Source organism: Triturus cristatus, chromosome 4_2 (assembly GCF_964204655.1).
Source record: "Triturus cristatus chromosome 4_2, aTriCri1.1, whole genome shotgun sequence".
Lineage (NCBI taxonomy): Eukaryota > Metazoa > Chordata > Amphibia > Caudata > Salamandridae > Triturus > Triturus cristatus.
Window position 1 is genome coordinate 405,592,515 of NC_140586.1, and position 26,758 is coordinate 405,619,272.

Genomic DNA, 26,758 nt, shown 5'->3' on the forward strand with positions numbered 1-26,758 from the left:
GACAAATAAATATTATTTTTCCTTACCCTTTTAATTTTTTGATAACCAGAGCTCTCCCATCTGAAGGACTTTCTTGATTTTTTGTTTTTCGAACCACCATCCGGGTTCAGCCGCAGGGTCGCGGTGCCAAGACTTTGGGGTACAGGCCGAAGACGTTAGGTCGACGGTTCTGGTTGGTCTAGGGCGTTCCCTGGACTGACAGGCGTACTCCTTAGCAGAAGATACTCACCCGCCGCGAGCGGCACGATTAGAGGATGGAGTTTTTCAAGATGGAGAGACCCGCTGAGGAAATGAACTTTAATGCAAGAATGTGTAAAATAATGAAGAGCAAACGTTTTGTATTTTTATGCCTGTTTGTATTATGTAGTATGGTAGTGTTTACTGTAGGATTTGTATTCTTCTCCTCTCAAGAGCCCATTGCACCCACTGTACAGCCTATACCTCCTCCTACTGTCTCCTCACACTCTTTTCACCCTCTGCCTGAACATGAACAAGCTAGACGGTCTGAATTTGTAAACAACTCGTTTATTCAGCTCCTGCACCAGCACCAACTAGTCATGAATACAACCAATTGCTGGGTGTGTGGTTTAATGCCACATACCATTAATAAGGGTATTCCCTATCTTGTGCTGCCGTATAGTTACAATGGATCGTCATGGGCATTCCAGACCATGTTTCTCTATGCATTGGATGCGTACTCCCCGCGACAACCGCGTTCCATCAGACCTAGCACCAATAACAAAGCTTTAATGAAAGGAGTTGCCGATATGAGCAGAGATATCGACGCATACTCATCTATTCCCAAAGAAGAGTTGAGAGCTTATGTAGGGTGGAACGCAACGGGGTATAGTATTAGTCTGGGTGAAAGACAGCGAAAAATCTCATCACCAATCTGGGTCGTACCCCACATAGGTCGGTTCTGTTTGCAAGGTAATGGTCAGAATCCTAGAGCTCAACTGGGAAGAAGTGACTGTACTGAAACGTACACTTTTCCGTCACAGTTTTCCCTTGCGTTTTTGGCTGCCAAGGGTACATATTTTATCTGCAATGACTGAGCATATACATGGTTGCCCCCTGATTTCTCGGGCACATGTTATATTGCAAATCTGATACCGCCAACATTTACTGCCGCCTCTGACTATCACAAGACCAGAGTTGGGAGAGGCGTGATTAGTAAGGAGGATACTGCCGGTCAGGAAGCGGGAGATTTCTTTTTGGGTTTCCTGCCGTTTTGGGGACCTATGGTCAATAGTAGGAATCTGAGACAGCTGACTCGTGTGGTTGAATCCACTGTTAATGTTACGGCTGGTGCCCTTGGTAATTTGACAGCTGAGCTCCAAGCGGATCGCCTCATGACTTTGCAGAACCGCATGGTTCTAGACGTCATACTTGCAGACCGCGGTGGGGTATGTAAGGTTATCCAATCCAGTTGTTGCATTTTCATACCAGACAACGCTCCAACAGTTTATCAAGCCATTTCCAAACTACATAAAATATCTGAGTCCATACACGTGGATAAAGGAGATTGGTCACTGGTGGGGTGGTTCTGGGAACTGATATCTACCTGGGGTTGGAAAGTTCTGATGGTCATTGGAATGATCTTATCCATCCTTTTCCTGTTCTGTCTGTGCATACAGTGTGCTCCTGCGATATGTGGCCTCTGTGCTACATTATGTGTAAGGAAACCTGTATCGAGGGACGAGCTAAGTAATAGGATGATGCTACAGCAACATCTCCATGACTTCGTGAATATTGATCTAGACTCGGATTGAAATGAGTATAGTTATTGCCTATGTAAGGGCAAAAGGAGGATCTGTCGTACTTTAGAATTTGGGACCACGTAGGAGGCAGGGCCCTACCCCTGTCAATCCCGGTATTAGTGAACCGCGAATGGTTAATGCGGTATGTACAAGTGCTTTGTGTAACGTTTTAGCTATGAATGCACTGTGTATACGCTATTATACATCACTACGTGGGATCCATTTTAGATCGGTGGCCATCTTATGGTTGCCCTCACATAGGCTACATAGCAAGAAGCCAATACGGGCCTTTTAGAGCACATGTGCCTTTCTTTGACTTTTCTGTGACCTGGGCAGCTTGGCTCCGCTGCCCCAGGTCAGTCCGGTCTCACGAGTTCCCCGTCCTCTGGCCACCTGTGATTAGCATCAGGGCTTGGCATACCATAAAGTCTTTTCATCCTACACAAGCCTCCAGCTAATCTCATTCTCACCTGACTGTTCCTGCTTTATGGCTTGTTTTCCAAACAGGAGATGCTCATGTTTATTGGGGCCTATCGGTATCTGATGTGGGATCTGAGCCTTGCTGGGTAAATAATTGCGGGCTGGCTTAACTGGAATGTGGGATGGTCATCATGACTCTGCCTTTTCGTTTGTAATGTATACATGTATTGGCCATATCGTAAACTAAGGAATGTATGCCAGAAGCAGGATATTCTGTATTTAAGAAGAAGCCCGTTTCTGTGATTTTTAGCAGTCTCCTGAGAACATACACGCTGTTGTACTTCTAGGATACCTGTAATTGGTCTGCAGCCAATAAACTGATCTTTGACTTCACCCAGAAGACTCTGTGTTTCTGTAGGTCTGAAACTGGAAGAACCCCGAAGTCATACGGTGTGTTCCCCTGCACCGCTGGGCTTAAAATACCCAGTACTTCAGGTCCCCGGGCCATTAGTGGCCTGAGGAGGGGGGCAACGCAGCCCCCTCCTAAAGAATTTTTTTTTAAAACAGCCAAGACCCGGGTGTTGCGGTCCCCGGGCCGATTAAGGCCTTGGGAGGGGGGCCACGCGGCCCCCTTCCAAATTTAGTTCTTTCAACAAAAATAATTAGGGTGCAGGCGCTGGGGGATGGGGTCCCCAGGGCCAATAAATTAGAAAAAAAAGTGGGACCACACAGCCCTCCTTCTTAAAAAAAGAAAATAAATAAAAGACCGGCATCATGCCGGAGGCCACGCCCCCTCCTTGCAGCACTCTGCAAATGCGCCCCCTGGCCAGTTGTAAGTTGGGGAATTAATTCCCCTTCAATATTGAGGGTGCCTGAGGGCCAACTAGCCCACCAGGTATCTCCAGTATGCGCCAGGGAGCTGCGTTGCAGACAGGTGTTCTGAGGCCATGACCCTTTTTACACCTCTATGCAACGCAGCTCTGTGGCGCTTACTGGAGGTACCTAGTGGGCAAGTTTGACCCTAGGGACCCTTAGGATTCAAGGGGACTTAATCTCTCAACTTAGAACAGCCACAGGGCGTGTTTACACAGTGGTGAAGGGAGGGGACGGGGCCTGAGTTAACGTGCGCAAACACGCCCTGTGGCGCGTTTTAAATTGGGGAAATAATTCCCCTTCAATCCTGAGGGACCCTGGGGGCCAACTAGCCCACCAGGTGCTTCCAGTAAGTGCCACTGCGCTGCATTGCAGAGAGGTGGTGCAGGCCGTGCCCCTTTTTACACCTCTCTGCAATGGTGCTTACTGGACGTACCTAGTGGGCTATGCCTATTTTGCCCCTAGGGACCCTCAGGATTCAAGGGGACTTAATCTCCCAACTAAAAACAGCTACAGGGCGTGTTTACACAGTGGTGAAGGGAGGAGACGGGGACTGAGTTAACGTGCTCAAACACGCCCTGTGGCGCGTTTTAAATTGGGGACATAATTCCCCTTCAATCCTGAGGGACCCTGGAGGCCAACTAGCCCACCAGGTGCTTCCAGTAAGTACCACTGCGCTGCATTGCAGAGAGGTGGTCTAGGCCGTGCCCCTTTTTACATCTCTCTGCAACGCAGCTCTGTGGCGCTTACTGGAGGTACCTAGTGGTCTAGTTGGACCCTAGGGACCCTCAGGATTCAAGGGGACTTAATCTCCCAACTTAAAACGGCCACAGGGCGTGTTTACACAGTGGGGAAGGGGCCTGAGGTGACGTATGCAAACACACCCTGTGGCGCATTTTAAGAGGTAGTTTTAATCCCCTGCCCTATTATATACTAGGGGCTTACAGAGGAGGTCATGCTAATCACAGGGGGACCCCAACGCATAGTGTTCCCTAGTGTATGTAGGTTTTTTCACTGTATTCTGAGTGTCTTATAACATAGCACTGGCTCTAGGACTGGTTAGTCAGACTCAGTTACCACCAGTATCCGTCTGAAAAAGTTGAGGGTACAGGATGATTTTGCAACAAGGCTTCTTTCTGTTCTTCTGTTGGTTCTTTCTGCACGTTATCCTTCTTCCTGTACTTTTCTTAGTCTTTGAGGACTTCTGTTGCTTCTTTCTGCATTTTTTTTTCTTCTTTCTTCACATGTCCTATCTCTGTAGGCATAGTTAGAAATTAGCATTTAAAAAACCTTTGAAATTCACTGAAAAAATCATAGGTTTCAGGCACGTTATAGTTAGGAATTAGCATTTAAAAAACCTTAGAAATTCACTGAAGAAACCATAGGTTTCAGGGGCGTTATAGTTAGCTGGACTTTTCACTCGTACAAAACCATCGAAATTCTCCCGTTATAGTTAGTTCAGCTAACTCTAACTAGCGCGCCCGCAATGCACTGCTGATGATGTCACCTATGGTTTCTTCAGTGAATTTCTAAGGTTTTTTAAATGCTAATTCCTAACTATAACATGCCTGAAACCTATGGTTTTTTCAGTGAATATATGTATACATGTATATGTATATTCACTGAAAAAACCATAGGTTTCAGGGGTGTTATAGTTAGCTGGACTTTTCACTTGTACAAAACCATTGAAATTCCCCCGTTATAGTTAGTTCAGCTAACTATAACTCGCGCGCCCGCAATGCACTGCTGATGACGTCACATATTACATCACTCATGACATGGTCAGTGACATCACTCATGACATCACTGATGACATCTCAAATGACATCACTGATGACATCATCCAGTGAATGTGTGTTTTTCTGAAAATTAAATATGTTTTATATATGTATATCTCAAGGTCGATGGAAGAATAAATGGGTATATAAGTGTCTAAATGGATGATTTGTTTTTGAAAAATTGATTGTGTAACTGACTGATTAAGTGTATCATAGTGAATACATGGCTTAGTGAGTAATGTTTAAATATGTAAATATCTGTATCAGTCTCTCACTTTGTGTATAAGTGGCTCCATGGGTTGAGTGACTCACTGTATGTGTTGAACACAGCATGTGTGCAGGACTGTATGGGTGGATGAGTGTGTGTATGGGTGTGTTAGTGAGTGAATGACTGTCTCTATAGTGTCTTTATGAGTAACTACATATGTTTTAAACTAGTATATGTGACTATTGGTGTATATATGTGAGTATATGTGAGAGTGAGAGATTGAAAGAGTTCCTGTATGAATAAGTATGTGTTTCTATAAGTGATTGTTTAAAAGACTAAGTATGTGTAAGTTTCCGTAGAAGTAAGTATGGTGGTGTGTGTATAACTGTATATGCAAGTAAATGTATGTTTGATTCTTTATTAGCATGAGTGACTATGTGTGTGAGTAACTCTATGGATGAGTGGCATTGTGTAACAGGATGTATAGGTGTATGAGTACATATGATGAGTGAGTACATGTATGAGTGACTGTATAGGACTGTTGGTGAATGAGTGGATGTGTATGTGGATCTTAGAATTACTGAAGAGGTTGTTGTAACTGGTATTGGTATGTCCATTGTTTTGAACATTTTAGTCTCTATTTTTGAATGTGTGTATCAAAGGTTATATTAGGGTGAGAGGAGGTCTGCCACTCTATCACAAGGATGATGTCATCAGTGATGTCATCAGTGATGTCATTTGAGATGTCATCAGTGATGTCATGAGTGATGTCACTGACCATGTCATGAGTGATGTAATATGTGACGTCATCAGCAGTGCATTGCGGGCGCGCGAGTTATAGTTAGCTGAACTAACTATAACGGGGGAATTTCAATGGTTTTGTACAAGTGAAAAGTCCAGCTAACTATAACACCCCTGAAACCTATGGTTTTTTCAGTGAATTTCTGAGGTTTTTTAAATGCTAATTCCTAACTATAACGTGCCTGAAACCTATGGTTTTTTCTGTGAATTTCAAAGGTTTTTTAAATGCTAATTTCTAACTATGCCTACAGAGATAGGACATGTGAAGAAAGAAGAAAAAATGCACAGAAAGAAACAAAAGAAGTGCAGAAAGAAGCAACAGAAGTCCTCAAATACGAAGATAAGTGCAGGAAGAAGGATAACGTGCAGAAAGAACAAAAAGAAGAGCAGAAAGAAGCCTTGTTGCAAAATCATCCTGTACCCTCAACTTTTTCAGACGGATACTGGTGGTAACTGAGTCTGACTAACCAGTCCTAGAGCCAGTGCTATGTTAAAAGACACTTAGAATACAGTGAAAACACCTACATACACTAGAGAACATTATGCGTTGGGGTCCCCCTGTGATTAGCATGACCTCCTCTGTAAGCCCCTAGTATATAATAGGGCATGGGGATTAAAACTACCTCTTAAAACAGGCCACAGGGCGTTTTTGCACACATTAACTCAGGCCCCGTCCCCTCCCTTTACCACTGTGTAAACAAGCCCTGTGTCCATTTGTAGTTGGGAGATTAAGTTCATTTGAATCCTGAGGGTCCCTAGGGTCCAACTAGCCCACTAGGTACCTCCAGTAAGTGCCACAGAGCTGCGTTGCAGAGAGGTGTAAAAAGTGGCACGGCCTGGACCACCTCTCTGCAATGCAGCTCAGTGGTGCTTACTGGAAGCACTTGGTGGGCTAGTTAGCCCCCAGGGGCCCTCAGTATTGAAGGGAAATTATATCCCCAATTTAAAACGTGCCATAGTGCGTGTTTGCACACGTCACCTCAGGCCCCGTCCCTCCCTTCACCACTGTGTAAACGCGCCCTGTGGCTGTTCTAAGTTGAGAGATTAAGTCCCCTTGAATCCTAAGGGTCCCTAGGGTCAAACTAGACCACTAGGTACCTCCAGTAAGCGCCACAGAGCTGCGTTGCAGAGAGGTGTAAAAAGGGGCTTGGCCTCAGAACACCTGGCTGCAGCGCAGCTCCCTGGCGCATACTGGAGATGCCTGTTGGGGGCGCGTTTGCAGAGTGCTGCACGGAGGGGGCATGGCCTACGGCACGATGCCAGTCTTTTATTTATTTTAGTTTTTTAAGAAGGGGGGCTGTTTGGTTCCCCTTCTTATTCTAGTTTATTGGCCCTGATGACCCCATCCCCCAGGGCCAGTCTCCTAATTATATTTTTTTGACCCCAATCCCCAGGGCCGGCCACTGTTTTTTATTATTTTTAAAAAATATATATTTATAGACACACCTAGGACATGCTGGACAAACCGTACGTATCTATCACCATGACGATTTGCGTGATATTCATTAAAAGGCGACTATGCATGCAATGAATCCACGTGGAATGTATTTACACCACTAGTGAAGCTCTGACATGTCTGATGCCCTACCGTGCCTAATCCCAGTAGACACCCTTGTCGTTTATTTATACAAACATGGGTAGCTATTGACGGGCACATTTAATACACATGCACACCAAGCCATTCAAAGGGGATTCGACAAAAATTCGACCAAAACTATGCAAGAAACCCCCCTCACGGTTAATAAAACACACATCCGGATGTGTAATACTTTTTATTTGACTCTCTGGAAAGGGGACGAACATCACTTGAGAGTCACAGGGCGCTCCTGACAGAGCCCAATGCTGTGTTACACCCACCATTGCCTGCCGAGTGCCACACACCTCTGTGTTGTATTCCACTAGCTAGTGCATATGCTATGACACTCTCTAGCCCATGTGCACTGTAACACCACCCCGTGAATATGTCATGCCACACTTGTCTTCGCACGGGTTATATTGCCCCATCTAACGTGCCTTCCTCGATGCCTATGTTATAACGCACAGTGCTATGCCATACATATTACAATCTGGGATCCATATCTTTGTCACAGTGCATATGCAACGTTACACTCCCCAGCACATATTTTATATTACAACTTTAAAGACTAGTTAGGTTACACAACACTGCCCTGTGCATATTACACTCCAAGGCGCATATCGCATAGCACGCGCTAGTGCCTGTGCTATCTCGCACTCTCCAATGAATCTGTCATTGCGCACAATGTATTGCATATTATATTTCACGCCCGGTTCATCTTATATCACACTTTTTGGTGCATAGTTTATACCATACACTATATCTAGTTTTCATTTTCAATCGTGCTCTCAGGACTATGTTCTATATAACACTGTGTTCACCTACCCTTTTCACAGGCATTACATTTTGCGATAGGGGGTGGAGGGTCAGGGGGTGTTTCTGCCAAGTGAGCCTGGAGTCACAGTCACAAACGTCCTCTTCTTCCTGAATAAAAGTGAGATTATGCTGCATACTTGTTCATATTTTAAGTAGTTCGCACAGACACAATGTTTTAAAAACAATAAAGTTCCTAATACCCGCCTTCTCAGAACAGTTAGCTTGCTGCCCCATCCCCTTCCTCCCCATCCTCTGTTGTGTGAATCCATGGACTAGCCTCCTCCCTCCTGCCATGCATGGTCTGATGTGCTGCCACTGCCCTCAATTTAGTATGATGTACCAGTCCACTCCTCCTGCCCTCCATTGCCCAATTCTATGCCCCATCATTGACCTCCTGCTTAAATTCTGTGCTTAGCTTGCTGCCCCTATTCTCCTTCCCCCTGCCCTCCGATGTCTTTGTGCATGCCCCTGCTCCATCCTTTTTGCCCACCATGTCCCATGGACCTGCCACTCCTATCTACTCTGAGTGTTCTGTTGAGCTGCCACTCCCCTCCCACCTGCCTAGCATTGTCAGATGACTGTAACCTGTCCCTGCCACCTCCACCCTGCCTGTCCACATGCCATGCCCCTATCCTCTTCCTCCTGTCCTACATGGTCCATTGTACTGCCACACCCTTCTGCCCTCCCTGGTCTGTTGTGCTGCAACTGCTCCTCCTGCCTGCCCCGTGTGGTCTGTTGTGAGGTCCCTTCCCCTGAACTTTCTTGTCTGTGCACAGGTCCTGACCCTCCCTTCTATCCTCCATCGTCCTTTGTGCATGCCCCTCCACCCTCCTTCTTGCCCATCATAGCCATTGTGCTGCCACTAACCCTCCCACTTGCCATGCATGGTCTTCTGTGCTGCCATGGCCCCTCCCACCTTCCCTGTGTGGTCAGTTAGCTGCCCCTGACCCCCTCCCACCTTCCCTCCATGGTCTGTGTGTATGCCATCACAGTCTCACTGTTGCTCTTCATGGTGTGTCTTGCTTCTAGTGCCCATCCTGCCTGACCTCCATGGCTATCTTGCTGCTCCTGCCCTGCCCCCTTGCCCCCAGCCCTACTCCCTCCCTCCTGGCTTGTCTGTTCCATTGTAATGCCCCTGATCCGTCCCTCCTGCCCTTTATGGTCTGTTATGCTGCAGCTTTCTCTCCTGTCTGTCCATTATGGTCAGCTAGCTACCATTGCCTCTTGCCCCTCTGTTCTCTGTTGTCCATGTGCATGGTCCTGTCCCCTCCCTCTTGCTTTCTATGGATTGTTGTGCTGCACTCCCGTCCTGCATGCCCTGTGTGGTGTATTGTGCTGCTGCAAACCCTGATGCCTGCCCTGCAGGGTCAGTTTGGTGCACCTCTCCATGTGCCTCCTGTCCTCTGTTATCCAAGTCCATGTCCCTATCCCATTTCCTTCCATGATCCAATGTACCATACTTGCGAACATTTTGAACTTGGTAAGAGGGAGATTTTGAAAAAAAACTGGGGTATTGATTTTCCCCTTTGAGTTACATTGAAAAAGAGGATATTGTAGACAGGAGACAGATCAAATAAAGCCCATTTGAGCTTAAAAACATTGGACGTTTCCTGGCTGAATCGGGTCTGTTGGCATGTATGGTTGTACTACCATTGCCTCTTCCTTCTGCCCACAATGGTCTATTACATTGCCACAGCCTTGAAGGAGGGTAGATTTTGTATCACAGGGGCCCCCTGGCCCGTTCTGTCCACACCTGAAGTATGAGACCCTTGTCCTTGCCCTGCCAGCTGCATTTGTAGGCCGTATTAAATTGACCAGCGGGTCCTGTGTTGCTATATATTTATCCTGAGACATCCTTACCACTCAGCCAGCATAAAACCCCTGTGTAGGCCCTTCTGTTCAATATGTAGGCCTCTTTGTTAAATTGACCATAGCTCTGCAATTTTAGTGTATAGCAGTCTGAAGGCAGGTCTGCGAGGCCTTCTGCTCCAAACTAGTAGCCCCCACCCTACCCGAGTGCTCCGTGCTCGGTATCAAAGTTCAACATCCCCCTGAAGCTGTCGACATACAGTAGGCTGCATCCTGGACTGGTACTTGCTTCCTGGGCAGGTTTCCCGCTTTTAAGGAAGTGGCAACCGCAGAGCGTCAAGTTAGGAGAACTGATGAAATTTTATACATGAATATATTGAATTCCCGTACAATACCCATTATTTTCTGCTTGCTCTATGGAACTTACGATAAGCGATTGGCCTGAGAGACTGACCTTTTCACCCAGTCCATTGTCAGCATTAAGTGGGTAAATGACGAAATGTCTGGTAAAATCTGCAGACGAAGCTTTTGGGTAGCATACGTAGGTAGATGTAGCGTGCAAAGGAGCCCACAAAATGATATAAAAAGGGAGCACCCACAGATATCGACGGACTACCTCGCCGTCTGTATGTAGGTTAACAGGCAGTGCAGGTTTTCCCCAAGAGCTGGGAGCTCTTGTCTTCCTTTGCTTAAAATGTCTTGCTCTGCTTTGCTTGAAGTATCTTATTCTATTTTACCTATATGAAATGTCATGTTATGTTTAACCATTGTTCTCTTTACTTTTGCATTTAAAAGATTTTGTATTGTAATTGCAGGAATGCTTGCTCTAAGAGTAAACGTGAGTGTTCCTAGGTAACATTTTCCTTGGTGTAACTTGTTTCTCATGATGCATTTATAGATGTGTTTTCTCTCTCTCTCTGTCAGTACATTAATTGAGATACAGAGAATATCATGACAGCTGTATGATTATCTGGATTCTGTATTTTGTACTTTGTCTCTATTCTGCGGTTTCTTTGAAGTTGCATCTTCTCATTAAACTGCCATTGTATTCTGCCTCCAATTCCATGTCTCATATGTCTGTTTTCTTCATTTTTGGAGCAAGCGTTCCTAGGCACCCCGGCTCAAATTAAGGTGCCCCTTTTGTCCCTGACTCACTCTCCTGCTCAGTTCTGTGGTGGCTCCCGGGGATATGGGGACCGCCCCTAGCTTCCTTGACCCGTAATAGATCTTCCCTCCAACAGCCTCTCTTGCAAGTCCTGTATTGTTGGTTTGTTGCCCCTGCCCCCCTTTCCACTGCCCTCCATAGTCTGTTGTGCTTCCACGGCCCTTCCTGCCTGCTCAGTGTGGTTAAATTGTTGCCTTTGCACCCTCCTACCTGCCTTCAATTTTCAGAGTCCGTGCCCCTGGCCTCTGCCTCTCAACAGTATCCTAATGAACAACTAGATTGCTAACATTCTATATTTATTACAAAAGTGTGGAACGCCTGACATCATCTTGATGTAATCAAAACTGTAATACCTAGAGCATTTCCTTTAGAAATTACATATATGAGAGGGTCTTATTGGCATCAAAATTATGGTTAGTGTTCTAAAAGACTAAAATAAGGACATATTTTCTGAGTTTTCAAATAGCGACAAAGCACTTTTAAATTATTTGTTATCTTTATGTTTTTTATCCAGTTGACCACTTGATTAAATTTTGCACTTAGGGGAGAGGATGTGGTGTTACTTCCAGAACTGCAGACTTTGCAACTGGGGAACCAGGTTGAAGTTTCTGCTTCAGCTCGACATTCTGTGATTCTGGTCAAATCACTTAGTCTCCCCATGTCTACAACCAAAATGAATTTGTTCTTGTGTGATGTAACCAATGCTCATGTAAAGCACTCCAATACCTGACAAGTCTGCACTATATAACACTGCAAAAACACAAAATAATAAGTGTTTTGCACACTTCTGTCATTGGGCTATATTTGGGCTACATCTGGGTGATTTTGGGCTACATTTGGGCTCTTTTGTCTCCGGTGGCCATCTTGGGAGATTTATTTGTTATGAAGTTTCCTAATTTCCTCATGTACTGCAGTCTCCTCAGTAGGAAATGCTTTCAGTTTTTTACTTTGATTCCATCATGAAGGTATTCAGATATGTCACACATTTGCCATAAATTCAGAATGTTAGCACTCTAGTTGCTCATTAGATCACTGTAGTAAAACTACTGCACCATGGAAGTCTGCTCCTGGTATTAAAAGTGCATGTTTCAGTCTGCATGTCAGAATTTTTTAATGAAATAGAAGAGGATTTGAGAAGTCACTCAAAATGTGCCCTCATTTTCTTTCTTCAGCATTAATCATAATTTCTATGGCAAAATGAACCTCCTCATTGTGTTCCTTTTTAAATTAAATGTTTTAAGTGTTACCAGTTTATTCCAATCAAGATGGCTTCAGGTGTGCCATACTTTTGTCATAATGAAGACAGTAAGCGCTCTAGTTGTTTTTAAGAACATTCTGGGACATTCTGTCATTGGGCTATACTTGGGCTACATCTGGGTGATATTTGGGCTACATTTGGGCTCTTTTGTCTCTGGTGGCCATCTTGGGAGACTTATTTGTTATGAAGTTTCCTAATTTCCTCATTTACTGCAGTCTCCTCAGTAGGAAATACTTTCAGTTTTTTACTTTGATTCCATCAAGAAGGCATTCAGATGTGTCACACTTTTGCCATAAATTCAGAATGTTAGCACTCTTTTTGCTCATTAGATCACTGTAGTAAAGCTACTGCTCACCAGGGAAAACTGCTGCTGGTATTGAAAGTGCATGTTTCAGTCTGCATGTCAGAATTTTTTAATGAAATAGAAGAGGATTTGAGAAGTCACTCAAAATGTGCCCTAATTTTTCTTTCTGCAGCACTAATCATACTTTTTATGGAAAAATGAACCCCCTCATTTTGTTCCTTTTTAAATTAAATGTTTTAAGAGTTACCACTTTAATCCAAGCAAGATGGCTTCAGGTGTGCCATACGTTTATCATAAGTAGGACTGTTAGCGCTCTAGTAGTTCTTTGGAACACTCTGGGAAGCTGCAGTAGAACACAAAGGAATCAACTGACAGTCTCTGCCCTTGTTGGATGTACATGTTTTACTGAGAATGTCAGACTTCATTCTCACATGACTGAGAAAGATAATGTGAATTTACAGAAAATAAGCTCTCAGTTTAGCCTATAGATCACCTTCCAAACCTCTGTGGTAAAAGCATGAGAAAATATTTTTCTCTCAATCATGATATCCCAGCAGAAGGCTTTTTCACATGGTAAAATCACCTTAGAACATACCACAATTCCTAAAATGAGTATGGTACCATCAACAAATGATTTATAATGTAACTAAAGTCTTAAAACCTTCTATTAACTGCAATGCTTTTTAATGAGGTGCTATCATGTATATTGGTCCCAAGATGGCTGCCAACACTTCTTGGATGAAGTGCTGACAGCCAATCAGATCTCAGGATGAGATGTGTGGTTAGGCTCCGCCCACATATATATATGCTTTTAAATGCTATTTTCTCAGGAAATACTGAACAGATTTACACCAAACCTACAAAAGGCACTTCCTTGACCTTATGGCTAACTCTCTGCCAAATTTCAAGTAATTCTGTTCAGCCGTTCGGGCTGTAGCTGTGTCTAAAGGTCCTATGGAAAAATGCATGGGGAAAACGCGTTTTGGGACCCCCCTTTTTTCTCAGCCCCCGCTTGACGAATCCCCCCGAGACTTTCAGGGTAGGAGCGGAGCGTAGCGCCCCACCTATTTTGAAAAATTCGCGAGGATTCGTCGACCGGCGCCAAAGTTATTCAAAATAGAATGTTGCGGATTTCCTATGGAAACAGGGTCCTAACTATAACTACCTACTGGCGACCGCCAGTAGGTAATGTATATGGATATGTATATATATATATATTGAGTTATAATAGTTGTAATAGTTATATGTAAAATATTAATGGTGTTGAATTATTTCGTCCAAATAAATGTAATATTATTGTTTATATTTTGCTGTCATCTATTTTTCAGATCTATCTACTACATTGCTTCTTACATTATCCAAAGACTTAATAATTTCACCTTTGCAGGCACACACTGATGCATACACTAACACACCCAAGTACTCATTGAAGCATACACTAACACACCAAGGCACACACTGAAGCATTCACTCACATGTTCACCCACTCACTCATACACAGACTAAGACACTATGAGACTCACTCAAACATACACTGGCACAAATATAAACATGTCAAACACACACAAGACCTGTCACCCAGGGCTCCTAAATTCACAAATGTGGAGGTGTAACTTTTTACCATTTTTCTTCACCAATCACACCTCACTTTCTTACGAGGTAGTGTCCTTCCACTTTATTTACCATATTTTATAAAACAATGTTTTTTGTCAAGTGTCAGTCATATATCCCATCTAATATTGAAAATGGGAAAATTGGTGCATCTACCAAAAAGCCACACCTGGAGATGTGTTTATATTACAAAAATTGTGAAAAAAGAAAAATAGCACCTCACGTGCGCACCACCAGTCGAGCTTGCTGATTGGTACTCACCAGCTATGCTCACTTTTGTCATCATCGGTAACCATTTTACTTAAAAAAGTATATAGTGTCCCAAAAAAGTGCTAAAAAAAATCCCAAAACACCGTATGTGCTTTGCGACTACCACACAAACAAGACCCAGTGAAATATAAAACTGAACTAAGACGCACAGTTTACCAATTTTTTACTTTCCTTGTGCGCTCATTCAGAAATGTAAATCCGGCTGCATTTATGCAGACCACTTCCTTTCTCAGCCGACATGTTTCATTGCCAATCAATCTTTCAGGCAATTTCGTCAGGGCAGGGTCATTCATCGCTATTGTTGGACACTGGTGCAATTTCTAAAAATGACTGTCAAATGACAGAACAACATCATAGCCAGGTTACTATAACACATCTTCTCTCTCAACTTTAAAACACATACATCACTACAGGGCATTTCATTACTCGTCTTTACTATGTGGGAGCCCAAGTCAGTCGTACCAACTCTCCACTCTTTGTCAGAAAAGAACTCCAGCCATAAGTTCCTCTTCTCATAGGCGTATCCTAGAATAGGTTTCTAGATATATACGAAATGGATGAATGCTCTTGTCTTTTCACCATTTATACCTCTTCCTATCCCTTTTTGAGACTCTACGGGCTTCTACCCCGCCTTCTTATATGCTCATGTCTTTTTGCCATTTGATCCCTCTTTCTATCCCCATAGGGGACACTACTGGCTTATCCCTCGCCTTCTTATCTCGTCATTTCCTTATACATTGTAGCTGAAACACGCGCCACGAGTATGTTTAACTCTGTGCACATGCGGCGTTTCAATTTCTCACAATCTGCCTCACCTCAATTTCGCTTCTATGAAATGCTTTGTCACCTCACCAGTCCTTATCTTAAATTCTACATGATGCTTTCCACATATACTCTGCTATATGCTGCAAGTCCCATTTATCTTATCACCCTTCTTGACTTGGGGTGCGTCTTCTCATCCCTCGGTGCCGGCTAAGCTGGCCCTGCATGTTTTACAAAGGCTACGTGGACAGCATCTCACGTTACTCGCTTCTAGTCATGTGGTACAGTATAGGATACCGGCGGCCATCTTTAACTTCCCTCTTTTCTTAAAATCACGCTACAAGTCTGGTGATCCACACTCCCTGGAGCCCATTTTTTCTATATTTTCATTGTGTTCTTTTGTTTGTGGTCATATATCATAATATATCAAGGCGAGCCCCAACCATTTCCGTGATTTAAGGTTTCACATACTTAAAATGATTAAAATATGGGATAGCATTAAATTATGATTTCCTAATGCCATCCACGTTTAGCTGTGCTGCCCCCACATTCTCAGGGATATACGAACTATGACCTGGAGACAAATTATGATAACCCATTTCAGACTCATTTATACCACTCATTATTCACAGTGGCCATTTTGGATTAGGACCCTGTCTCAATAAACGTTATTGTCCCTACACTCCAAGCATCAAAAAAATGTGTTTATACATCAAATGGAGGAACCAGGGAAGGTCCATCTCACGGACACCAACAGAACCCAAATCTTATGAATGGATATTTACACTCTCTTAATTTCTTACTTTGTCCCATTCAATAAAATCGTTTAATCCAGTTTGGTCACATCTCTCTTGGAAGATCCAGCGTGCCTCTTTCATTGCAAGGACCCTATCTATACTGTATGGATCTCCCGTGACCTTTTCCAGCACTACCCACGTAAAAGAATGTTTACTTTTTTTATAGTGTTGTACTAATCTTGTGGAAAGTTTGCCTGCTCTAATAGTGCTCAGATGTATTGTAATCCACATTCACATGTCAGTCGATATATCACGTTCATCGTGTTGCAGTTACTGAATTGGGTCAAATGCCACACTCTCCCAGAGTTAAGCACCACCTCCCCAGTTTTTTTGGTCAACTTACACACTGAGCACATACCACACGGGTAGTGCCCAGGCGAAACAGTGGTTTCATTATGTGGGGATCTACGGCGAGAGTTTACCAGTTTGTCTTTCAAATTGCTTGATCTTTTAAAAGCAAACCTGGGTGGGGGCATTTTGAACTCAGTCATCGATAGTATAGCCCAGTGTTTCCTTATAGATCGTCTAATCTGGGTCGCCAAAGGATCAAACGTCATCACAACCGGAAGGCAATCTTCCTTAGTCCTCATATTTTTCTCTAACAAAGCACTGCGAGGAGTGTTCAGCGCTCTTTTTCGTGCCTGATTCGCAATTCTGTGTGGTTAATCTCTCTTTCTTAATTTTTCACATAGTTCTTCTGATTGTGCCAGAAATTATGTCGTCGTGGAGCAATTATTGTGGTACCACAGGAATTGACCCACAGGGAGATTATCGCGTAATGCTCTTGGATGATATGATTTGTAATGTAGCAAGGAGTTCTTGTAGGTTAGCTTTTGATGTACTTTAGTAGTTAGCATGTTGTTCTCTGCCTTAATATCCAGATCAAGGAACACCACTCCCTGATTACTGTAAGTCCAAGTGAAGCATAAACTGGCATCCTGGCCATTCAGCCAGTTCAAAAACTCCACCAAGGACTCCACTTCACCGGATCAGATACATAGCACATCGTCTATATATCTCTTCCAGAGGTGGATATTCCTCTGGAAGGGATTAAACTGATTGTGAATACAGTTTTCTTCGAACTGGCCTACATAGATGCAGCCCAAGCTTGGTGCCATGGTCGCGCCCATTGATGTACCCGTAGTTTGAAATACAGGGCGTCTTTTGTAGCAAAAATAGTTGAGGGCAAGTGCTACCTCTATACACTGTAGTACGAAGGACTGTGGTGTATCATAGAACCATTCATGTTGCCCCAAGGCGCGCGCTGCTGCCACCAGTGCAGCGTCTTGGTGTATGCAGGTGTAAAGTGACTCTATCTCAATTGTTACAAGGAAATCACTGGCGGTGTCAAACTCAATGTCCTGTAGTATATTTAAATCATCAATGGTATCCTGAACAAAAGATCTTTGGTTCACCACTGATTCCCTCAAGAAAAAATCTGAGAATTGGGACAACGGCTCTAAAACCGACCCTATGCCCGAGACAATTGGTCTACCAGGGGGGGGGCCTTTGGGGTTTATGAATTTTGGGTAGCATATAGAAAGCCGGAGTTCTTGGCTTATTGTTAATTAAAAACTCGGCTTCTTTGGTTGTAATCCATCTTTTTTCTTTAGCTACTCCTACCAACTCCTTTCTCATGTCTTGGAGTTCATTTACTGGGTCACGCATAAGTGGTTGGTAATTATTCCGTGCCCCCAGCAATCTCAAGACTTCTGCATCATTGTCCACAGTGTTCATGAAAAACACTGCTCCGCCCTTATCGGCAGATTTTATAGTGAGCAAGTGGTTGTTTTGTAGACTTTTGACTGCGCTCCAATCCTCCTGACTCATGTTGTCATAACCCTGATATCTATTCTTCTGTTCTAATCTAGTGATGTCCTCCAATACCTTGTTTTCAAACACCACCACTTCAGGGCCCATAATAGTATTTGCGGGGCAGAATTGCGATAGTTTCTCTAAAGTTGTGGAAAACAAAGAAGGGGGATCTTGTGGCTTATTTACAAAAAACTTTTTTAGTTTGATTTTCCTCATGGTCTCTTGGAATTTGAGCCTGCACTTAAAGCTGTCGTGAGTCGGTCTCGAATTTACCCCAAGCCCTTATTCAACACTTTCACCTCACTATTCGTGAGTATATGGTCAGATACATTGACCACTATATCATCGACAACTGGTTCCGTCCTCGACTCCGAGTTATTCTGGGGGAGTATGTTTGCCATGTCTGACTCTGGTTGCTCTGACCTCGACCTCTGCCTATGTGGCCACCCCCTCTTCCGCCCCTTTGGTTCTGCCCTAAAAAAGAACGGAGTAATGCTCCCAGGTCTTGATTGTTTTTTTCTTGTTGGTTGAACCTGACTCTATTTGGATTAGAAACCTGTGGACCTTCCTCCTCTTCGCTTGAAGTATTATCAAATGTCCAATTCTGGGGGGTATGTCTATTCCTTTGTTGTCTCCCACCCCTTGCCTGGCCAATGAACTGACGCTGTTCCTGGCTAGGTAGATAATACTTATCTTCTATGTAGGGGAAAGCCCATTCATGTGTGTACCATTCTAAATTATGTTTTAATCCTTTTATTTTCTGGTTAACCATATAGTTTCTATATTCACCAAGATCCTCTTGGATCCTTTGTAGATGTTATATGGTGTCCGTGAGGGTGGTATCCCTCTTGATGGTCTCCTCCAACTCCAAACTTTATTTCCGCAGCTCTTCACTTAATCTTTTTGCCGTATTAATGATTAAGATTAGCCAGTCACGGGTACATTTATTTGCTATGTAGCTCCAATCAATCCTAAATCTCCTATCCTCTAAGAAGATTCTCGGTTGAATCTGTACCAACAAGCTCGCTGGGGCTGCTCCTGCTTTTAAATATTCCGTCATTAAAGCCCCATGAAGGGCAATCATTTTTTGTCTCTTTTTAATGTTGCTTAGCTTCTCCCATTCCTCCCTCGCAGATGTCATACTTAATAAAGGGTCTTCAGGGAAAAGAGAAGGTCTTGATAAAATAGCTGCAATTTGGTCGTCAGTAAAGGCTAAGCAATTCTTGTCCATTACTCACAAAATGCCCACACAGTGACGTATATAAAACTTGCACCGTTAGTACAAGGAGAAGAGTGCAGCACCAATGACCCGTTACACAATGGAAAAGCTCTCACGGCTGAACCGCCGTTCAATATACTATACCAACAAGGAGCTGTAGAGGGAACAAAATGAGCAGGTAGACCTCCTCTCAGTTTATGTCAAACACACACAAGACCTGTCACCCAGGGCTCTTAAATTCACAAATGAGGAGGTGGAACTTTTTACCATTTTTCTTCACCAATCACTCCTCACTTTCTTACGAGGTAGTGTCCTTCCACTTTATTTGCCTTATTTTATAAAACAATGTTTTTTGTCAAGTGACAGTCATATATCCCATCTTATATTGAAAATGGGAAAATTGGTGTATCTACCAAAAAACCATACCTGTAGATGTATTTATATTACAAAAATTGTGAAAAAAACAAAATGGTACCTCATGTGCTCACCACCAGTCGAGCTTGCATAAACACACCAATACCATCAATAACTCATTCATACACACCCTGCCACACCCAGGGTCTGACTCATATATACACTGACACAGTCATGAATTCACTGACACACTCAGTCACTCTCTCACACATAGACTCAGACACCCGATGACACACTATTAGATACACTAACACAGCCATGCACCCACTCAATAATTGATAGGCTCAATCAGTCATTTAGTCATGCATAAACCTAAAACACCCTGTTACACATTGATACATACACTGGCACACCCATGCACACACTCTTTCATGCACTGACAGCCAGAGACACACTAAGAAATACACTGACACACCCAGGAATACACTCATTCATTTGGTGACAGACCCAAACATACACTTACACATACACTGACACAAGCAGGGACACACCTGCACATGAAATGAAATGAAAAATGAAATGAAAAGGGGAATTTAATAAAGCGCACTGCGGCCAAAGCGGCTTCCTGGCGCTGGGGGCTCATACATACTCACCGAGAAGACCCAAAAGGACTAGCCAGGAAAAGCCTGAGAGAAAAGAAAAGTTTTGAGGGCCTTGCGGAAGTGACGGTAGATGGGGATAGAGCAGATGGCAAGAGGGAGGCTATTCCAAAGCCGAGGGGCCAGAACCGAGAAGCGAGTACCCCCGGTACGAGATTTACGAAAGCGGGGAATGTGAAGCAAAGACAGTGATGAGGAGCGAAGAGTGCGAGCAGGAGCATGAGAAGTGATAAGGGAGTTAATGAACTGTGGAGCGGAACGATGGTGAGCCAGGAAGGCAAGGCAGGCGAGTTTAAAAAAAGATCTGAAATGTACTGGGAGCCAGTGAAGAGACCTAAGGGCAGGAGTGATGTGAGAACATTTGGGTAAACAAAGAATAAGTCGGGCCGCCTGATTTTGGATGGTCTGAAGACGGCGAGTTTCATAGGCCGGGATGCCAACATACAGGCCATTCCCATAGTCAAGGCGGGAGATGATTAAGGTGATAACTATAGTTTTGAGAGCATCAGCCGAGAAAAACCGAGAGATCTTGCGAATGATACGGAGGGAAAGGAAACATGAAGAAACAACAGAACTAATTTGTGAGTGCATAGACAGGTCTTGGCTGATCTTAATGCCCAAAGTCCGGACAGAAGAGACAGGTACAGGGGGAGGACCAAAAGAAAGAGGCCAATGAACAGGGGACCAAGGGTTGGAAGGGCCACCGGTGAGGACGAGCTCCGTTTTATCTGGATTGAGCTTCAAATGATTGGAGCTCATCCACTGCGAAATAAAAACTAGAGTAGAGCAAAATTTAGGAAGGGAAAGAAGAGGGGATGAAAGATCGAAAACAAGCTGGAGGTCATCAGCGTAGTTGTACACGGAAACCCCCAGCTCGAGAAGAGAAGAGACAAGGGGGCGGATATAAAGATTAAAAAGAAGAGGGGAAAGAGAAGAGCCCTGCGGCACCCCACAGGTGACCAGACGAGGGGGAGCGGAAAATCCGGAAAGATGAACCGCTTGCGTCCTGCCTAAAAGGAAGGACGCGATCCAAGAGAGGGCAGTGCCCTGAATGCCCGCTGCGCTGACACGGTCAAGAAGAATGGCATGATCGACCGTGTCAAACGCAGCGGACAGATCGAGGAGAACCAGAGCCTGGGGGAGACTGATATCAGCTTTCCCCTTAAGTTCATCCATGACCGCCAGCACCACGCCCTCTGTAGAGTGGCCAGGGCGGAAACCTGCCTGGTGGGAGGCCAAAAGACGATTCTCCTCGAGATAGGTGGATAAGCAAGTAGTGACGTAGCTTTCAAGGATCTTCCCAAGATAGGGAAGCAAAGAAATGGGCCTAAAATTAGATAACAAAGAGGGGTCAAGACTAGGTTTTTTAAGAATGGGAAGAACGATAGCAGATTTGAATGAAGAAGGGACAGTAGCCAAAGTAAGAGAAGCATTAAGAAGAGCAAGAGGGGGAGCAGGGCAGCTGGAATAGAGTGATCTAAGGATGCGAGCAGGAGCACAGTCCGCAGGAGAGCCGGACTTGACTTTAGCAAGCAGATCCAAGAAAAGCTGAGAGGAAATGGGTTGAAAGTGATTAAAAGAAGAAGAGGGTGAAGAAGAAAAGGCAGAGAGTTCAGGTTGGGGCACGGGAGGAATGTTGGCCTTAATAGTAAGGATCTTATCAATAAAGTAATCATTGAGTGAGGAACATAAAGATTGGGAAGGAACCAAAGAAGTGCAAGTGCGGTCAGAAGTGGCAAGATTATGAACTAAAGAGAAAATCTCACGCGATTTGTTGGCAGAGGAGGTAACTCTCTCAGTGAAGTATTTGGTCTTGGCCGCTAAAATAGCACTTTTGTACTCGTTCAAGAGGGTTTTGTATTTAAGCCGGAGAGTGGGACAGTAGTTCCGTCTCCACTGACGTTCAGAGCGCCTGAGACCCAGTTTAAGAGTTTTTAGTTCACAAGTAAACCATTTGTGGGCATCATAAGGTCGGACACGCTTAACCCTCTTGAGAGGGGCGGCCTGATGACAAGAGGAAGAGAGCCAGACACTAATGGCGTCAGCCTGATCTTCCAAGGGCAAATCAGTGAGGTCGGGAGCAGATAGGGCCAGAGAAGATGAGAGAGAATTAAGATCAATCTGGTTCCAGCTGCGTGCCAGGATGGTTTTAGAGAGAGGAGCTTTCTCGGCAGAACCCAGATGGATAGAAAAAGAGATCATAGAGTGATCCGACCAGACACAGGGAAGAATAGAAGTGGATGAAATGTTACAACGTGAAGACCAGATTTGATCCAGGGTATGACCCTGTGTATGAGTGGGGGCCAAAACATGAGAGAGCTGACAGAGCTAGGAACACTGACAGAGCTAGGCACACAGTCATACATAGAATGACACACCGACGAACACACTCATTGATACTCTGACATAGCCAGGCACACACCTACGCATACACTGACACACCCAGACAGATACTAGCATATAAACTAACACACCCATACACACATTCATTCATTCACAGAAAGACCCAAACACACACTGATGCATAAACTGTCACACCAAGGCATACACTGACAGATAGATTGATACACCCACATACACACTTTGTTTTGCAGTGACACATCGAGATTCACAGTAAGACATACAGTGACACATCAAGACCCACATATATTTAAACAGTGACATACCCAGTGACACACATGCATACACTGACACACCAAGGCATGCACTACACATACTGTGACACCCTGAAGCACACACTGATGTATATACTTACACATGCAGGGACACAGTAGCACATACACTGACACACCCATGCAGACAATTATTCATACACTAACACACCCAGACAAACAGTAACACATGCACTAAGACACCCACCCTTGTTAAAATACTGATACAGCCATACAATACCAAGAACATTGACACATCTCTTTATGGAAAATGTAGTGCGTTTCTTTTTCTTTTTAATATTTATTTTGCAAAGAAATGCACTATATACCATAATAAAAGTGTAATGAGTGAAATTCTAAGCAAAACTCTTGCATATTAAAAAATATACTGTTTTGAAACAGTAAAAATAAGAAGAATTAACAAAGGAGACTGCAATTTTTTCAACAAGAAAATAGTGTCCTAATATTTTCAGATTACGTCTTGAGACAACCACTATTTAAGATGCAGAAATGGTTGGCTTATGGTACATCTTCCTGGTTCATTGTCACTTGAGGAACTTCCATTGTCTTTAACAAGTGTATGATTAGCACATGTTCTGCTTTTACAACAAAATAACCCAAACAATAATAAATTGACAACTGCGTCCCTTCACCTTCTCCAATATGGTGATAATGTCATAATTTTCTTTTAAAACCAGTTCTTGCCATTTTGCACAATGAACAACCATTTCCTTAAACTCTGTGCATGTTGGTGCAATGCTGATATTTGCAGAAGGTTGGTTGGACCCAGATGACAGTGCTCCGGTGTCAGTATAAGATGTTGCTTTCACCTTCAGCTTTATAAAATATGCAGGTTTGTGGTTGCTTTTGATGCGCTTCCACATCGAGGACATGCTGCAACTGTACTTTTTCATAGTACCTCTTGAAGGCTGCTTCCCACACAACTTGCATTCTTTTTTTTTTTTTTTTTAAACTTTTATTTTTATTGAAGTACTTTAGTGACAATAAAGACTGCTGGTCAAACATATACAGTATCAAACACCATAAAAGACAGCTTCAGCATAAAGGATTCTCAAATAATAAAGTTAAGCATCATCCACTAAATAACCATCAGTCCGAATCAAAAAAAGAACCCTAAATTTTATCAAATTTTCTCCCACCTCCCACCCGCAGAGCATAAATTTGTTCACTCTTTCTTACTCTCCTCATTTTCTGTATCCACTCTAATTTACTTGGAATCTGTTTTGACCGCCAGTTTTGCAGTAGTAAAGATCTTGCAACTGCCGTTACTATATACAATAGTTTAGTCAATTGGGCGGATATTTTAAGATCTGAATCAAAACCATATAGTATCAGTTTTTCATTAAAAGGAAGCGTAATTTTGAAATAAATCTGGCAGAACACAAAAATATCGTCCCAAAATTCCCTTATATTGGTACAATGAGCCATTACATGAGACCAGTTGGCGGATATGTGTTGTGTACATCTGAAACAGTTTGAAGGATAGTTTGAATACATTTTGGAAATAGCAGCAGGAGTACGATATAATAACCATTTCCCCAAAAATAACATTCTTCGCCAATTAGCTCCCCGAAGTATATTAAAATTAAAATGGTTAATAGTCTTCCAAGTATTCATAGATAGTACATGGTTTTCTTGTTCCTTCCATTTTTTTATTACTTTTTGACTTAAATCCGTTTCCCTACAATATGCTAAGCAACGTTTCCATTCCCCTGGTCTCTTTATACACTCATTTATAAGGAGATCTTTAACCAATTGCGTTGGTTGATTAAGCTGTTCAATATCAAGTTGGCCCAAAAATTTAAAAATAGTATTATATGACAAAACCAACAAAAAATTTGTCTGAACAAGACTTGCCATCTCTCTAGGAGTTATCCAGCCTCCATTTTTTTTAAAATCAGTTACTTTACTAAATCCTACTCTGGCCCAATTGTCCGCTATATCAGATCCACCTTTAATACCCATCAGTGGAAAAATACTGGACAGTGGAGTTGTTGCATTAAATAGTGGGAGTGAATATCTATTAAACATAACAGTACGTTTTTTAAGAAACCATAAGAGAATCTTATAGCGAACTAATTTGGGAGATTTAAAAATCTGCGGGGGAGGGGGTAGCTCATTTTCAAAACAAATTAAGTCGAAGAAACAATTAATAAACAAGTTTTGACCTTGAGTTTGATTCCTAAATCTCGACAGATACTGTATAAAATAAGCATTATAATAATCTCTAATATTTGGCAGAGAAAGTCCTCCTTGATCTAACTCCGCATAGAGAGTATTAATTGCTATACGAGGAGGCTTCTTTGCCCATACGAATGCAGAGAACATAGATTCAATCTTGGAAAAATACCTTCCTGATAAAAAACAAGGAATAGTAGAAAACAAAAAATTAAATAACGGAAGAATAGACATTTTTATCAGGGCAACCCGACCCAGGATTGATAGTGGCAAGGAATTCCAACGTGTAAACATTAAGCGGATCTTTGAAAGAAGGGGATCAAAGTTAAGCATATATAAGTCCTTAACTGACTGTGAGAAATAGACCCCGAGATATCTTTTGGGTTTAGTATTAATACAACACTTTAGATCGGGATGTATTTCTGGATCTCTATTCCCACAGATCAAAATCTCTGTTTTCTTTTTGTTGATCCGGTAACCCCCTAAGGCTTCGAACTCTTCGAAGATCTGAAGCATCTTAACTTGCGAATGAAGCTCAGGTTTAATTAATAACATAATATCATCCGCATAAAGTTTGATCTTACTTATTGAAGGAATTGGGGGAGAGATATTAACACAGTTCCTTATTGCAGCCGCAAGGGCCTCAATAAAGAACGCAAACAAGACTGGGGATAAGGGACATCCCTGTCTCGTACCTCTCTTAACGAAAACAGTACCGACCATTACCATATTTATAATAATATTTGCTTTGGCCATAGTATACAGATTTCGAATTAAATTTACAATTTTATGGGGAATACCAAAGTGCCTTAAAATAATAAAAAGTGTCTCCCAAACCACCAAATCAAAAGCTTTTTCTGCATCTAATAAAAAAATCAATGCTGGGATCCCTCGTGTCTCAAAATAATCTAAGGCGTCAACTAAATAATGTGTGTTTGTAAACAGTTGCCTTCCTGGAATAAAACCGTTCTGATCCGGGTGGATCAATTCTGTTGAGATTTGATTCATGCGCATTGATATTAATTTAGTAACGATTTTATAATCTGTGTTTAGTAAGGTAATTGGTCGGTACGAGTTTGGATCTTTAGCATCCTTCCCCTTCTTCAGAAAACTCACCACCGTTCCTTCTCTAAAAGAGTCCGGGATCGGGCCTCCTTCCAACATCGAATTTAATAATAGCAAAAAAATATTTGAAAAAGTGCAAAAAAACATATTAAAAAATTCCGCTGGCAATCCGTCTGGGCCAGAAGCCTTCCCATTTGGTAGGTTTTTAACCACCAATTCTACCTCTTCCAATGAGAAAGGACATAACAATGCTTCATGATCGGTTTGAGAAAGGCAGGGCAATGCACAATTTTCTAAAAAATCCGATAGTTTTATTTGATCAATATTATGTTGCTGACTATAGATTTTATTATAGTGAGCGAGCATTATCTTCCCTACCCCAATCGAGTCTATTGTATCTATTTGAGTCGCTGGGCATCTTAATCCTCTAATCAAATTAGCCGCTACTTGTTCTCTCACCTGCCAAGCTAGAAACTTCCCAGTAAAATTACTGTCTTCGTATATTTTTTGAGAATGTCTGCGAGAAATCTCCTCGCTTTGAGCATAATAATGTGCACTTAATGCCCTTTTGGCTTCATCTAATTGATG